The sequence below is a fragment of the Gossypium hirsutum genome, chromosome A06 (assembly GCF_007990345.1).
Source record: "Gossypium hirsutum isolate 1008001.06 chromosome A06, Gossypium_hirsutum_v2.1, whole genome shotgun sequence".
Lineage (NCBI taxonomy): Eukaryota > Viridiplantae > Streptophyta > Magnoliopsida > Malvales > Malvaceae > Gossypium > Gossypium hirsutum.
In genome coordinates this window covers 100,479,361-100,496,046 of record NC_053429.1, presented here as the reverse complement: position 1 = coordinate 100,496,046, position 16,686 = coordinate 100,479,361, and the positions used below count along the sequence as shown (strand labels likewise).

At 33.3% G+C, this 16,686-nt stretch overlaps 1 non-coding gene across 1 annotated transcript; it reads left to right on the top strand.

Annotated features, from left to right (window-relative positions):
• The first annotated feature begins 496 nt into the window (after positions 1-496).
• LOC121231129 (small nucleolar RNA R71) lies at positions 497-603 on the top strand. Its single transcript, XR_005929197.1, has one exon. It is a non-coding gene; the product is annotated as a small nucleolar RNA R71 (small nucleolar RNA).
• Positions 604-16,686: the final 16,083 nt, after the last annotated feature.

Genomic DNA, 16,686 nt, shown 5'->3' with positions numbered 1-16,686 from the left:
ATCGGAGTTCCAAAATTTTACCACTTCCCAATGCCATTGCCTTGATATGTTCTTTACCCAAATTTCTTGGATTCTCAGTATCGCTCGGCAAGGTTCTTTGTTGTCTATTACGAAGCTCCGTAGCTAACTGAACCATTTGGTTTTCCAAATTTTTCAGTGTTGCTACTTTGCTTTGGATCAAAGCATCATTCTTTGCCTTCTGAGCTACAAAATTATTAGCACTATTAGCGGTAAAATGCTTTAACATAGAGGAAATAGACAATACCTGAGCTGATAACGAAGTGAGAGCATCAACTTTATGAACTCAACTATACGTCTTCCTAAAGCTATTTGATTTGTTGGCCATTGATAGTTATTGCTTGCGATCCTCTCGATGATCTTATAAGCCTCATTATAAGACTTAGACAAAATTGCACCATCCACAAAAGCATCTACCATTAATCTTGTATGTGTATTGAGACCATTATAGAATGTCTCCAACTGGATACAATGAGGAATCCTATGATGAAGACACTTACGAAGTAACTCCTTGAATTGCTCCCAAACCTCATACAAAGAGTTGTCATCCAATTGTTGGAAAGTTGTGATCTCGTTCCTCAACTTAGCATTCTTGCTAGGCGGGAAATACTTAACCAAAAATCTCTCTGCTAATTCTTGCCATGTTGATATGGAACTTGGTGGTGATGAATTGAGCCTTGCTAGTGCTCGATCTCGCAACGAGTACGGAAACAACTTCAACCTCAGTGCGTCTTAAGTCACACCATCTATCTTGAATGAATCACTCACCTCTATAAACAATCGAAGGTGGAGATGTGGATCTTCCGTGGGCAAACCACTAAATTGGCCCACCATTTGTAGCATTTAAAACATCACTAGTTTCAATTTGAATTGGGTTGCCTCAATATCTGGCCTTATAATTCCTGGACTTAACTTATTGAAAAGTGGCACAGCATATTGTCTGATGCATCAATCCCTATCATCAGAAATGAGGATGGGATTTCGTACATGATGCCTTTATTACCTTGGTCTTGATTCTGATTTCCAAGGTCCATCTCGACTTGTCTCCGAGCTATTCGTTCACGCCATCTTTGTCTGAAAGTTCGCTCAATTTCAGGGTCTACAAGGAGTAAATGGATAATCTGATTTATACTCATAAACACCTGAAAAGAAAATCACAAAATTAAAAAGAATAAGTTAGTACTGTTAGAATTAACTAAATTGAAAATAAATAATTTCACAAAAAATGACTATGGCAACAGTTGACAATCCCCGGAAACGGCGCAAAAAACTTGTAACGCTCGAGTTTGTGCAAGTGTACATAGTGGTTATCAAGTAATAAGTAAGTATCGAGTTATCGTCTCCACAGCGATTGTATTCATGCTAAGTCACTCAATTATAAAAATATTATTAACAACTTGGTAAGTAGAAACGACAATTTGATTTGGAAGTATTGATTAAAATTATGCAAAATTAATCTAGATGCAATGATCCCTAATGTGATTTATCCTAACATGCTATTATATGAATGAAATAGATTTTAGCAGAATTAACACAATAAGCAAGAATCATAACATAAATAAGCTAGAACAATTACTTTAATTAAACTCAAATTGTTATCAACATGCTAATCAATATTCGGAAAAACATTCCATGGCAACTCAATTCTTTCATGAGTTTGGAAACCACATTAGGTCCTTTTGAAATCCTTTACTTAGTAAATACACATTTTACTGATCCTTATTTACTAAGGGTTTCTTAGTATTCGTGCGAGGTAATAGGGACGTGTTAGGTTTGAAACAGTTTAATCACACAAATCTAAAAACTATGCAGATAACACAGCCTGGTTAGGGTTGTTACGCAACCTGCAATTTAATCAAGTTAGGATCTAAATTGAGCATGCACATTTCAATTATGTGTTTATTAGCCGTTGTCTGGTTAGGACTGCTTAGCTAATTCAGGTGCATTCCAATCACGTATGAACGAAATACGGACTTGATTTTAATTGAAAACATGATCGATTGAGACACAAACATTTTCAGCATGAATCAAATAATTATTATTTAATCAAAGCAATCATCCTAACTTAAATAAAATTAAGCTATCATTGCTGTGAACAAGAACAGTGAACACATAGCAAACATTCTTAAATTAAGTTAAAGAAAAGAAAGATTAAACCCAAATCAAAGTGGTTGTCACCCATGACTCTGACTGACTAGGGCTCCTTGGTTCCTTCGCTTTACTCCTTTGCTGATGGCTCTCTAAGGTGGCCAACCAAGGGCTCCTTAAGAGGCTAATTTGATAAAAATCCTTATGCAAAGATGATGATAGGCGTAAGGGGGAAAGAAAGCTAAGAGAGTTGAGAGAGGAGAGAAAAATGAATGAGTGAGGGATGAATGATAAGTAAGAAATGGGGTCTTATTTATAGGTGAGGCAAGGGAGCTAGTTTGCTAAAAATAGGAGTGTCCATCATTTCAAACTTCATCCAAGGGTGGCTGGCCATGATTTGTGGAAGTGTGGCTGATTTTTGCTTCATTTAAGTGCCACAACATCATTAGGATCAGGACTCGGTCAATTGCAAATCTTCGGGTAAATCTCTGATTTCTTCAACTCTTCAAGGACCTTGTGTAATTAAACCAAAATTTGATTTATGAAAATCCACATGCAGCCAAATTTTGGGTTGATTTGGTCCTCCATTTGGATGGTTTTGTAATCAACATAAAGCTCTCAGACCTGTCCAACAATAGTAAATAATTTAGAGGACCAAAAAAATATAATTTAACCACTTTAATTAATCAATTTACTTAATTAATTAAAACCCAATTTATTAATGAAATATATTAAAATAAATTATTAAATATAACTTTATATTTTATTATTTAATTTAATCATGCATGGCCCACTTTATAGCTTGAAAATATAATATGCTCAAATTAATATAAAAGAAGTCATTTTCAGCATGAAGACTATAAAATAAAGCATAAAATCACATTTTAATAATTTCTATATCTCAATTTGATATTTTCATATATTTCATTAACTTATTAAACAATTACTTGGTTTTAACAACAAATTTAAGTAGAAAATTGATAAGTTATATAGGAAAAATCCTATATATTTTTCAGTTTACAATAAGCTATATAGCTTAGTAAGCTTGTATGAAAGAAATAAGCTAACCTTACCATACATTATCATGCAAGTAATACATCATAAGGAAATGTAATTTACCATGTTCTCATGATCAAAATTCACTACCATCACAAATTTACCTTAAATTCATCACATCACGAATTAATAATCATAAGCTTTGAGTACATACTTGTACCACCTTGAAATAATTTCATACACATTCTCATCATTTTCATACCTAATGAACGACTTGGAATAATAAATTTGGATACTCAAGAAACCTTGCACACAAGGTGCCACATGTGTAGCCATTGCTACCTCTATCTCATATGACATACATGCTCGCTCTCGAGCCAACAACAGGCCTGTTCACACAAGTTATCCGTCGAGACATAACTACACGGTGCTGGTCACACAAGTTGTCAAGTAACCACAATATATGCCGGATACTCAACCACCAGTAGGATGTACAGGACCAACACCCGGAATCACATAACATAAAACCCTAGTGACATGTCACTTGTATCCTAATCTATTTCTAAGGTTCGATTGAGATTTCTCGCTTGTCAAAACGTCGTCAAATGTGTTCGTAAGATCGATTACACAATTCATGCATTACTTAAAGCATTTAAAAAACATTTAAAGTGAAGCTTATCTAACATACGAACTTACCTCGATTACAAAAATGACCAAAAGGACCTATTCATCAAATACTTTGTTCTTCCCCCGATCTACACCTGAACTTCGTTTTTCTTCATCTATAATACCACATTTAACTTATTTAATCGTCACATTATTCAATTCAGCCCAAAAACACATTATGGAAAAATTTGCATTTTTGCCCCTAACTTTTCAACTTTTTACAATTTAGTCCCTAGGCTCGTAAAATGAATTTCATTCAATTTCATCACAACCCAAGCCTAGGTGATTGTTATTTATGCTTATAACAGCCCACATTTTTCATTTATTCACACTTTTCTACACATTTTATAGACTTTTACAAATAAATCCCTATTTGATATTTTTATCGAAAATCACTTTGCAAAAGTCATTTAACAAACAATAAACATGCATTTTCTACCATGAAACATCAAAATACATGCATATCCAACATGGGTAAAATTTTATACTTTTATTTTCTTTCAATTTAGTCCTTGAAATAGCTAAATCAAGTTACAACGATCTCAAAAATGTAAAAATCGTTAAAAATGGGACAAGAATGGATTTACAATCGAGCTTGAATGCTTGGCCAAAACCCTAGCTATGGTCTCCCCCAAAATTTCGGCTATATGGACTAAATTGAAGAAGATGGCATCTTTTATTTTAGTTAATTTTGTCCTTATTTACTAGATTACCAAAATGCCCTTCACTCAAACTTTGAAATTTTTTTCTAACCATGTCTATTTTTGTCCATATTAAGATATAATGGTGTAATTACCATTTAAGGACCTCTAATTTAAAATTTCATAACAATTTACTACCTTTGGCCTATAGAACTCAAATTTTGCACCTATTGCAATTTAGTCCTTCTAGTCAAATTGAGCACTCAATCGATAAAATTTCTTAACAAAAATTTCACACATTATTCTATCATCTGTAAACCTTAAAGAAATAATAAAATAAACATTTCTACTTCGAATTTGTGGTCTTAAAACCACTATTTTGATTTGACCCAAAAACTGGCTGTTACATTCCAAAACAAACTAATTGCTCAAATGATGCACATTTGGCCATTCAAACCTGAATAAAACCATTCTAAACACATGCTAATTCATCCATTTTGCTAACCACAAAACCATACAGGCAATTCCACATGTAATGAACACTTTGGAAAGCTTGCCTTTATATTCATCAATCAATCAAACAAGGCACACCAAACATCTTAACATTTCAAACTTAATCTAAACACAACCAACATATGTTATTTAAGCTTCTACCATAACTTGACAAAAATGCCAAAGTGCACATTTTGGTACACAATTCATTTACCAATCAAGTTTAACACCATTTAAGGTTTTAGAACCGTTAACATTCAAGATAACATCTATACATATTATGCCTATACTTAAGTATCACAATACCATCCTACTATTCAAATGCTTCAATTATAGCCTATGACAATTACGAACCTTTACACTTATGTACATAATATATAACCATTAAAAATACCAACCACATTCAAGAACCAAAGTACCAACATTCAAGATTGACAAAAAAAAAATCACCTATTACATGCCACAAAATCAAGCTTTAAACTATTAAAAGATTACCAAAGCAACAAGATGATAGTGTGAGCTTCTCGACGATCCGCCTGACACATTCTGCAAGTTAACAATCTACAGGGAAAAGGAAACAATGGAGGGTAAGCATTACAAATGCTTAGTGAGTTCACTGGTATATAAACAACACCTTACCTTATTTTACGGTTTAACGCAACAAGCAATTCAACTGAACAATTTTTCCTAAACATGGCAATCATAAATTAACAAGGTGAGTTAATCATATAACTAATTAATATAGTAATTCAAACATTTAACATTTAAATTCAATTTAATACCAATTGCATGAAATCAATAACTCAATACCATTTGTATAACTCAAACAACATTTCAATTTACAAATATTAATAAAAGTCTCAATGGTAACACCTAAATCAATATAGTCATGCTCCAATTAATCAATCTAAAGAATATATCGTATCAATATTTTGATATCATTGATATCATGGTTCTATTAATTTCATATTATACGGTCATATCAACTTGTCATTTTTCCAAATTACATTATTTAATTCATCGTAAATTCATAACGGCTCTCTGGCTCGTAAATCCAATTTGTATGGTCCTTTACATGCTAATAATATTTAAATATATCATAAATCATCTTTATATTATTCGATCACATTATCAATTCAATTATATATATCATTTATCAAATATCACATTTATATCCTTATTAACTTAACTAATCACACCAATTTGGCACCTATTACTTATTAGATAAATCTGAAATAGTAAGTTATGCCCAACACTAGTCGGTATAACCGACAAATAGATGTGCCTAGCATTGATCGGTATAACTGACAAATAGGTGTGCCTAACACTTTATGACACGTAGTCGTATAATCCTGAACTCTTTCTATCCTATGACATGCCAACTATATTTGATTATGCCCTAACAGTTAATAGGGTAATCAATCTCAATTTCCATTATAAGTCAATTTCTCAATTCAATAATATCCATTCAATAGCCAATCATCAATACGTATCAATATATCAACATACTTGTTCTCAATACAAAATCAAATTTGTATTTACATCAATATATAATAATCTCAAATCAATTCACTTTAGTCCTTACCATAAACAATCGATCAATTTTATATCAGTACAATTCAATCAAGTACAACTAACTATCAATTTATTCTTATCTCAGACTTCATTTCATCATATTAAATTTTATCCGTTATGTAACACCCCAAACCCGACCCAGACGTTATGGCCGGACCCGACGTGTCACATTGAAGTTTTTAAGAAAACCCATGCCTCTTTCAACGTCCTTCTTAGTGTTTTAAAAGATAGTCTTTGCTAAGTTAATAAAGTGAATGGAAGCTGTGCACCAGGTAGGTATCTGAAACAGAGGAGGTGAGCCATGAAGGCTGCTTAAGTACCAAGCTCTTGATTGGATCCAATCCTAGATATGCCCACAACCATTGCCACACTTTGGCGCGAGGTTAGGTTTTGGAAAAAATCGAGTTGGAATTCACTTAAGTAGATATTTTTGATAAACTGATTAGTTGTATTGTTGCGTTATTTTGAAAACAAGTATCATTTTGAAAACACGCCCTAAGTCTAACCCATTATGGATTGTTATCAGTAAAATATAAAGTGTAAAATAAAATAATACTAGAAAAATAATTAAAATGGCCTTATTGCAACCCAAAACCAAATAATAATAATAATTAAGATAAAACCTATAAAAAAAGCCGGTTACTTATTACAAAGTTCGAAAGCGATCACCACGGCCACTCTATATCCCCTCCGGCTTCAAGTCTCCATATCAAGGCTCACCTGTAAGGTTAAGGAAAGGGGTGAGTTTGGAAACTCAGTGTGCAACAAGCCTCTTTCAGAGCCCAAACTAATATCAGCATACTGGGCCTAAGCCCTAATTCAGTCTCGACATATACTGGGCCGAAGCCTTTCGTTTAGCGGTTACTGGGCCGAAGCCTTTTCATAACTCAAATCACTGGGCCGAAGCCTTTACTGTAAATGGTATGGCCCATAGGCCCGTTTCAATATCACATGAAATACCAATGAATGTATGCAAGCCCATTTGGGAGACTACTCAACCCACCATCCGCTACTCTCCACCCGTACCAACCAAGCTCTCCATGTGGGGAATAACTCAACCCACCCAACCAAACTCTCCACTGGCAGCATAGTTGCTTTATCATATAACTAGAGGCCTAGCGTCTTTTAATTACTGGGGCAAAGCCCTTTTCGCACTTCCTCCATTTATATAAAACCCAACCCATGCATATAATGAGTATATCATAGCATATCATGTGCATCTCATAACATATCATGTGCAGATCATGTCATATCATGTATAACAATATCTCATGCATCATATTCATAATTAAACCCTAGGGGGTATAATGGTCATTTTTACCTAGGGGTAAAATAGTCATTTTTATTTTATAAGGGTAATTTCGTAATTTTACCAAATATCAGGGTTTTCCATGTTCATTAACAATTATCAATATTTCCGAGTGTTTAAATAATGATCTTTAACCCACTTTATCAAAATCGGGCTTTTGGGCCCAAAACCCCTAATGGGCTCTACGAATGTCGTTTTAGCCCACTAAGCCCACTTAACCCAAATTTTACAACAGTACTAACCGTGTTAACTTGCAACTTTTCAAAATTCCATTTTCTATCAATTTTACCAAAATAGGCTCGATTCCAGCCCATTGAGGCCCAACTTACCATCGTGCACAAAATTGTGCTCTTACCTGTTCCATCGATCCAAACACCTATCTTATCGTATTTATCGCATCTATAACCAAACGCAAAATCACAAATTCTCGAAATGCCAAAATTTTAGCATTTCGGCTTTTCAGCGAATATTAATCTAAGCTACTACGAGGGTCATTACACACCTGTTTTGTGGCGTTTGCTAACAAAGTCTCCCATGAAAACCTACAATTAATCACCACCATTCTTAGTTTACAATTCATGCTTATCAAACCCAAAATCCACCTTACCATAGTCGGCCAAAGAACCCTTAATAGCCATAGATCACTTACCTTCACAGGGTCCGATGATTCGATCCAAGTTTATCCAAACCGATACTCCAAGCCTTGCTGCTCCTCCAAAGTTGTCTATTTCTCTATAAAAACCATAAAAGTCGAATGAAAAGGCCTAGTGATGCCTATACCTCAAATCGATAACCTCCCTAAACTATAGGGGTTTTTGAATTTTCTTAACATTTACACTACTAAATCGATTTGGAAAATGAGTACTTACCACAGTCTTCCCTTCTGCATTGTTTAGACCCAAAGTAGACTTAGCCCTCAACCACCTAGTAGCCTTCGAATCCTAGAGGTCTATAGGTTAGGCTATGCCCCTAGAACTAAGGTATTTCAGTTTTTAGGACCAAGAAAAAGAAATAGTGTGGTGGCTTTGTATTGGTGTTGCTGTCGGGGACTTTTAGAGTTTAGCGGATGAAGGGATCGGTCACAACAAATGAAGAGAAAAGAAAGATGCTGGTCTAAATGAAATCGACACAACCAACTTCAAAAGTTTCGGCTCTTGTGGCTATTCAGCAAGGGTGATGAAACGAAAGGGAGTAGTAGTTTGGTTTTGGCAAAAGAAGAGAAAGAAAGAAAAAAAATTGGATGAAAGGAGTGGTGATTTCGACTAGAGAAGAAAAGGAAGAAAAGAAATAACCCTATGATGTTTAAACAAAAGAAAACGGCACAACTGAAGCCCCTAATGCCGAAATACTAACCTAAAACCCCTAAGCCGATTTCTCCTCCCTAAATTCCCACTATTTGGCCAACACTAAGCCTCCATTCAAATCCCCAAAATCTCTCCTAAATTCATGCATTTGACTGATTCAAACTCTCTCCAACAGAGTTCTATTCGACTTCAAACTCCTGCATGCTCAAGACATAAAAATAACAACACAATTGCCAGCTTAGTGAATCGAACCTTGGCCTTCCCCCAACCACTTACACGCCACTTTTTTAAGCTCCTTAGTGGCGTCACTTAACCACTTTGCTAGGGGCTCTCTTGTGTTACATTTTACCCACATCTTTTAATAAGGCCACCTATCCAATGCCCCTAACTCCTTAAGTCCAAAATTCAAAAATTCTACCGAGTTTTGGCCAACATATGGGCCTTCCATAGGCCCATTTACACATTCCAATTATGAAGTACACAACCAAATACCAAATTTTAAAAAAAAATTACCAAAGTCTCTAAAATTACAAAAATCCCAAAAATCAGGTTTAGTCCACAACTCACCCGTTGTACCAAATTGTGAACAAATCAAACTATACACAATCAAATGTAAAATAATTTAAATAAAATCATAGTATGTGAACTTACCTAATTAAATTAGTAACAATCAATTCTCTAGGGACTAATCAACAAATTTGCTTTTTTCCTTGATTAATTTTGATTTGGTCCAATTCTCGATCCATACAATTATACAATTAAATTTATAAATTCCAAACATCTTATATAGTTTTGGGCATATATCAGTTTAACTTTATTATTCAAATTCCCCCTAAATTTTTTCATTTTATTCAATTTAGCCCCTAAAATTAAAATTATCATAATTTTAACATTTAAGCCCTTTTTTTCATTCCGATTTCAATTTCATCCTTGTACAACCCTTTAAATTCAATAATTAAAGAAGTTTTATGTCATTTTCAAAATATTTTTATTTTAGTTCCTTAACTCAAAACTAACAAATTTCACTTAACAAATTAGTCCTAATAAATTTATAAGCTTCAAATCCTACCATTAAATATAAAAAATCTCAAAAACCATCAATGAAAACATTTTAAAGTTTTAATAGCTTTACGGTTTCCTCGGCTAGCTAGATTAAGCTATAACGATATTAAAAACATAAAAATTACGAAAAAGTGGCCTCAAATGGCCTACCATGCATAAACCGATTGTTGAAGCTTCAAAACTAGTTTCTCCTATAGTGTTCTAAGGTTCGACCATGAGAGAAAAATGAAATGGGAAGATGATGACTCCCCCTTTTCTTTTATTTGTCTTATTAATTTACTTTAATAATTAATAAAATAACATCAAAATTCATGTTCCCACCGTCCACTGATATTAAAAGTGGTAAATTTCCACTTAAAACCTTAAACAATTTTTAATTAAGTATTTTAGTTAAAATTCAATGGCAATTAATTTTGTGATTTTTATGATTTAGTCCTTGTACCCTAATTAATCATCCAATCACTAAAATTTTTGAACCAAAATTCAATTCACTTATATAAAAACTCCATAAATATTTAAATTAAACATTTACGGGCTCGTTTTTTAGAAATGAAGTCTTAAAACCTCATTTACCAAAACCACTAACTTTAAGTCAAATCACTTGTATTGTAACTAATTGTTTAATTATCATACTTATCAAATCAAAATTCAATATAACTTTACGATAGACTCGTAAATATTATTAAATAATATTTACTAACTCAATCATCGAGATATGGGGTACTAAAATAGTCATTTCCAACACCGCTAGCTTTGTATAACCTATCTCTAAATCTGGAGGTAAATCTCAAGTCTTGGTCAAAATGATATATAATGACATATCATGTAATCTGACAATCCCATAAATATATAGAACCTCTCAAGTGAGTATTTTGTACTGATAAGAATAAACTGCACTAACTTAATCAATCTATCAACTGTTCTCCAGATTGTATCCTTCCTTTTCAATAACAACGGTAAACTCAATACGAAATACATAGTAACTCGTTCTCATTTCCATTCTAGAATCATCACAAGTTGTAACCAATGTGATGGAATCTGGTACTCGACTTTAACTTGTTAGTATATCAAACTTTTTCACTACTCGGATGTGTCAAACAAGTATTATTATGAGTCTTTGTAAAATATATTGTTTCAAGTCTGAACCTTTTAGCACACACAAATGGTTTCGAAAATATAAATTCTTTTATCATTAACACAGAACTCAAAAGCCTAATCGCTTTCATCAAGTTTCTATTTTGCCTGAAACTCTGAATTATTTCCCATAACTCCTGGATTCTTTGAAAGAATACTGATTCAACTCTCAGCTCATCTAAAATGGAATCATCACATTCTAAATTCAAATGAGTATTTGTTGCTTTCAGGGCAAACCAAGACTTCTGGATCAATTCATCAACTACTACGTTAGCTTTACTCTGATGATAATCGATAGTCAAATCATAATCTTTCAACAATTCAATTCATCTGTGTTGTCTTGGATTTAACTCTTAAGTTTCTGTTAACATAACTTTCAGATATTTTTAGTTCATAATTGCTGAAATTTTGTTCAAACCAATACAGATACTTCAACCAATATTACAAGTCTTAGAAATCTTATTTCTCGAAGCCAAAATTCACATTTACCGAACTTTCCATACCACTGTTTCTCTTATAAATTTTGCAACACAGTTATCAAATACTAATCATGTTCAATTCATTAGGTCTATAAAAGTGATTGTTGTTTGTTAATCTAAATGGTATTACCAAAAACTTACATTGTTCATATTAAGTCCAAAAAGCAGTCTTCGATACGACTGACTCATAACTCAAAGTTGACAACAACCTGATCGAAAGTTAATTTTTTTAAAATATGGTAGTGCCTTTTTACTAATCAAACAAGTTAGTTATATGGAGTAACATATACTTATTCTTCATGGTAACTCTGTTCAACTATCTGCAATCAATATACAATCTCATAGTTCCATCTTTCTTTTTCACTAATAACAATAACACACTCCAAGATGACATGCTCAGTTTAAAAAGATCCCCTATCTAATAATTATTGCAACCATGCTTTCAATTCTTTCAATTTTGTCTATACCATTCTATACGGCGCACCCAAGATAGGAGCAGTTTTGAGCGTCACTTCAATAAGAATTTCAACTTTCCTTTCAAGTGGCAAACCTGATGATTCTTTAAGAATCACATCAGTAAATTTGTTATCTGTCAAAACTTGTTTTATCTTTGATTCAAGTACTCTAATGTCTAAAATGTAGTCAAATACAATTTACAATCCTTTCTTATCAATACTCGAGTGGATATTGCTGATATGATCTTGAGGAAATAATCAAGTCTGTCTGTCTCAACATTAACCAATTCACCATTCTGATGTCTCAACACAATTCGTTTCTGTCAGTTTTGATGTCAGGGGTTGTAGCCTCTTCTTTAGCTCAAATAACATAAGCTTCAATTAGTGCAGGAGTTTCAAATCTAAATGTCGTATCTCTAGTTGCAGCCTGATTGGTTCCAACTTTACTACTAGTTCTTAGTTTCCTATCTCTCTGTAGAGTTGTTCATCAGTTTAAAAATTTGATCACTAATGGTATTTGATAACTCGAGTAATCCTTCATTAAGTGCTTCGTAGATTCGCATCTGAAATAGGCTCCCATTCTTTTTTCTGTATTTTCCTTAAAATGAAATTTTAATTGGAATGTTCACAAACGAATTTGCTTGTGTTCCAGACACTACTTTTACTAGCCAATGACATAGCCTGAGGCCTCAAATAACTCTGTTTAGACACATCTTTTCCTCGAATTTCTTATGGGGTGAAGGATTGACTCTTGAAATTTCTCATCTATTTAGATAAGGAGTCGAAAAAGATCTGGTCACGCTTTATTTTTTAGTGTCTCATCTTTTTGGCTTAGTTCATTCTTTTTCATTTCATATCTCTATTATTTATGAGCTCACTCAGACAATACAATAAATTCTTTCAGATCTATTGCTCCCACAAGTACTCGAATGTCTTCATTCAAGCCTCATTCAACACAAATGCACATCTCAGTCTCTTGGTGTCACTAATGTCAGGGTTACACACTACTGATATGCTTCTTGCTTCCATAACACTATCGTGCATTTCAAATTCTCTTTCAGAAAATACATCAATTCATGGGCATTCTTAGAGTATTTCCCAATCATATTTAGCTCTCGTCAAAATGTCATCTTTTAATCTTGATATTTTTGGGTCTCACATTTTTCGATTTTATCAATTGGGGTCAGTAAACATTAATCAAATTTGAGTTTTGACGGTAATGGGGTACAGTAGGAGGCACAATTATGGGTGGAGGTTATTTTTGGGAGCGAAGCTAAAAGGATAGCTCCCTAGAATTGGGTGGAACACTAGTTTATCATTTGGAAAAAGTCATCTTTTTCCTTATTCCTAGCCTTTGCAGAATGGACACATTATAAAAAGTTGCTTAATTGGAAGAAGAATCATCACTTTCGACAACATCAGAAACAACTCGATTGATTCGGCCGACAAAATTTATCTGTACGAAATAAATAAAGTCAATTTGGATTTGAAGGCATCGCACTATCACAAGTTATTGTGGCATGTATTTCTAGACTCAATACACATTACATTCAATCTTAGAATTGATGGAACATGTAGCTCTTATACCATTAAATGTAACACCCCCTAACTGGTCTAGTAGTTGGACTCGAGCTGCAGTTTAAAACTGAGACATAACACATTCAATTCATATAGATTATTTTCAAATAAACATGGAATTACTTCATAAATATACAATTAACAATCAAATTGAACATGAATCATACAATCAAAGTCAATTCAATGCATAATTACCAAATATAATTTTTCTCGGGCCTTATACGAGTCTACGTACACTCTAGTACTAGAATTTAACTAGGACTAATTTGCAGCATTTCCAATATTACAAATCAATTATATTAAAAATAAATCCTTCAAATAATCAATTATCTCATAAACATTCAAATATTATGATATAAAATTAAATTTGCGTCTTAATTGAGCTTATGAAAGCTCTTAAGTTTACTCGAGCATAAATAAGGATCAAATAGAAACATTTTCAAAAGACAGGGGCATTCGTGTGAAACATGGGTCAAACGACCATGTTCCCAGGCCATGTAACTCATTGTGACCGTGTGGGCAAACACCAATTTTACCAAAAGTCACACAACCTTGCGATTGGGCCATGTAACTACCTGACGCCATATGGATCAAAAGTTACCAAATCTATAGTACTCACATGGGCGTCTAGCCAGACCATGTGTGACACATGACTGTGTGCCAATCCATGTGGTGCAAGAATGTGCCATTAAATATCCAACTCATGCCAAAAAAAACCAATGCCTCAAATGGTGTACATTTGGCCATTCAAACCTGCATAAAACCATTCTAAACACATGATAATTCATCCAATTTTCTAACCACAAAACCATACAAGAAATTCCACATGTAATGAACAATTCAGAAAGCTTAATAGCCTATATATTCACCAATCACTCAAACAAGGCACAACAAACATCTTAACATTTCAAACTCAATCTAAAAACAAGCAACATATGCCATTTAAACTTCTACCATAACTCGACGAAAATGCCAAAGTGCACATTTTAGTACACAACTCATTTACCAATCAAGTTTAACACCATCTAAGGTTCCAAAACCACTACCAGTACTACAGAATAAGTGCATAATAGTATAGAAGAGGATTGTAAAGTTTTTCCAAGTCACGAATTTGACTTAGGGATCTAGACGTTTGGATTGAATCTTTGATTTTGACACAACCTGAAACGCAATCGAATCCATTTCAAATAAAACAATTAAAATAAATAGCTAAGAAAAAATGAAATTGAAAAATAAATCAAAGATTAAAACAGTAAAGAAGATAAATGGAAAAGGTAGAACGTGGCATGTAAAAGTCATAAGAAGCCTTGGAAATAAGAAGAGTCCACAATCCCCTTCATGCAACTCTTATTTCCCCTCCAAGGAAGAAAACCTGGCAAGAAAAAGTTTGAAAAAGATTCCCACAATTTGAAAAGATTGTTAAAACTCTTCTAAAAGAAAACTCAAGAGAAATTATGGAAAAGAAAAATTAAAGAGAATTTATTAACTCAAAAGAGAAGTTGAATAATAGTCAATTGCTCCTTTGTGTACAATGTAAAAGCTTTTTATCTAGGCTATCTAAATAAATCTAAATAAAACTCTTAAGTATATTAGAACTCTAATTGACCTAAACAAGAAGTTGTTTCAGACTAAGCTTTATTATTGACATAAAACTCCTAAATAACTTAAAAATACTTAGTAATTAAAATGATCGAAATGAAAAAAATAATAAGAGCTGATAGATACAATATTAGGCTCATATATAATAAAAATTAAGCCGAAAACCTGAACCCAATATGAAATGGTTAAGCTTGTTGGATTGATTGTGCTCCTTAAAGTGAAAGGCCTAAGTTTGTTAACATCTTCCACATGGGCTTGTCATCATAGATTGAGTGTTTAGGCCCACAAAAAAAATTAGTCCCTTCTAATTCATCCTCACATCGTATTGAACTTCAAAATCCTTCATCTTTAAGCTTCAACTTTTCTTCTCGAATTTTTTTTGATAAAGTCTTGAACGAATAAGTTGAGTTTTGCCTTTACCTCCTTGGATTTGGATATCGTGATTGGGCATCAAGGCAAACTAAGCCCATCTCTATTATGGCCTTTGAATTGGACTGAGTTGCTCATATCATTCCTCCCTTCCACAAAAGGATTCATACTTGAATTTGCAATACCAAAAGGAGAAATGTTAGTGACATTAAAAGTGCCACTAACATTATACACACTAGGAAGATTTATTTGATATGAATTATCGTTAATGCACTTGAGTACTTGAAATGGTCAATCACCATGTAGGTCTAATTTGATTTTGCGTTTAGTCAAAAATTGTTCTTTTCTCATATAGACCCAAACCCAATCATCGAGCTCAAAGATAACTTACTTGTGCCCTTTGTTAGCTTTGTTGGCATTTACATAATTTGTTTTGGTGTTTTGTTGTCTTGCTTTCTCATGCATGAATTTCACCAATTTAGCTTTATTCTCACTATCTAAAATAGAAATATTTTCTATAGGTAATGGCACAAGATTAAGTATAGTTAGTGGATTAAAACCATAAACAAGTTCAAATGGGGAATAGTTAGTTGTAGAGTGAATAGATTGGTTATATGCAAATTCAACAAAGGATAAACATTCTTCCCAATTTTTAAGGTTCTTACCCACAATAGCTCATAGTAAAGCACCTAATACTCGATTGTCTACCTTAGTTTTTCTATTGGTTTTAGGGGTGACATGTAGTAGAATATAATAATTTAGTACCAAGCTTACCCCACAACACTTTCCAAAAGTGGCTTAGGAACTTTACGTCTTTTTCAAATACAATGGTGCGAGGTATCCCATGTAGGCACACTAACTTTCTAAAGAATAAGTCAGCCACACTACCGTTTTGTGATAAGGAATGAAGTGAGCCATATT